We start from the raw sequence: 1,313 nt of genomic DNA on the forward strand, positions 1-1,313 counted from the left end.
TCCTTATCTGCCCCTGTCCCTAAATGGTCCCCATCCCTGTCCCTATAAGGTCCCATCCCTGTCCCTAAATGGTCCCAGTCCCTCCATGGCCCCAGTCCCAGTCCCTCCACGGTCCCCTCCTGTCCCCGCTGGTGTCCCCAAGCCCAGCCCGCCCCCCTGCCCATGGGGACAGTCCCGATGGGGACCGCAGTGTGACAAACCCGCTGGATGTCCCTTGCCCTCCCGCTGTGGGGCACCTGCCCCTTGCTCAGCCCGAATTCCAGGCTCGGGAGTCACGGGCCCGCCTGGCTCCGGGGCCGCTGATTCACCCCAAACCTGTCCCCGCTCCTGCCCCTGACTCACCCCGCCTTTCCCAAGAGGCCACCCCGGTGTCCTGACGTGGGGCTCGGGGACCGTCCCAACCCCGTGCCGTGTCCCTTCCCGTCCTGCCGGGGCCGGATGGGGCTGCAGGAAACCAATTCCAGCCCCGTGAGCTGGAGTGACACTGTGGGGTGGGGACAGGGCCCTTGGGAGCCTCCCTGTCCCCGTCGGTGTCCCAGGGCTCAGCAGGACCCGGTGACAGCGACATTGTGCCAGGGACACCCCTGTCCTCGGCCCTAAAACACCCCTGGGGCTCGGGGACCCCAAATTCCTGCGTGTTCCCCTGGGGGGTGCAGCTGCCTTGGGGACATTGTGGCTGCAGCTGCCTTGGGCACATTGGGGACAGTCCTGGGGTTGGGGACACCTGTGGCCTTGCCCTGGGGACCTCCCTGCCCTCGTCCCCCAAAACACCCCTGGAGATTGGGGACCCCAAATTCCCCCATGTTCCCCTGAGGGGCTGCAGCGTTTGTCACCCAGGTTGGGGACACTGGGGACAGTCCTGAGGCTGAGGGTCCCCTCGGGGTGTGGGGCACAGTTTGGGGTCCCCGTGGGAATGGGGGTGCCAGGGCTGCCATGTTATAAATACCCACTGATTAAAGGGGAGGGCCCGGGCCGTTCCAACCCCCTAATTAATTGGGATTAATTAATTTTTGACAGAGCCCACTATTAATAGGGATGATGTCAGCGGGTGGCTGAGTCACAACTCTCACTCGGTGACACCGCCAGGGATGTGACTGGGATGTCACCGGGATGTCACCGCCGCTCTGGGGTCACCTCTTTGTCCCCAACCCTGCAGGGAAGGACCTGGGGGTGACACCTGCCCTGCACACCCGGGATGGGGCTCAAAGTTTGGATTTAATCATCTCGGGGGTCTTTTCCACCCAAACCCATCCCGGTTCCGGGAATGTTTCTGTGCACGGTCCCGGTGATGCCACAGCCCCGGTGATGTCCCA

The 1,313-nt window shown here is 64.0% G+C and overlaps 1 protein-coding gene across 1 annotated transcript in view; it reads right to left on the reverse strand.

Annotated features, from left to right (window-relative positions):
- Positions 1 to 385, reverse strand: part of S100A1 (S100 calcium binding protein A1) — a 5,652-nt gene extending 5,267 nt beyond the window's left edge. Inside the window, exon 1 of the mRNA XM_005430484.2 lies at positions 343 to 385. The gene's annotated coding sequence lies outside the window, so the exon portion shown is untranslated. The remainder of the gene's footprint in view (positions 1 to 342) is intronic.
- Positions 386 to 1,313: the final 928 nt, after the last annotated feature.

Source organism: Geospiza fortis, unplaced genomic scaffold, assembly GCF_000277835.1.
Source record: "Geospiza fortis unplaced genomic scaffold, GeoFor_1.0 scaffold375, whole genome shotgun sequence".
Taxonomy (NCBI): Eukaryota; Metazoa; Chordata; class Aves; order Passeriformes; family Thraupidae; genus Geospiza; species Geospiza fortis.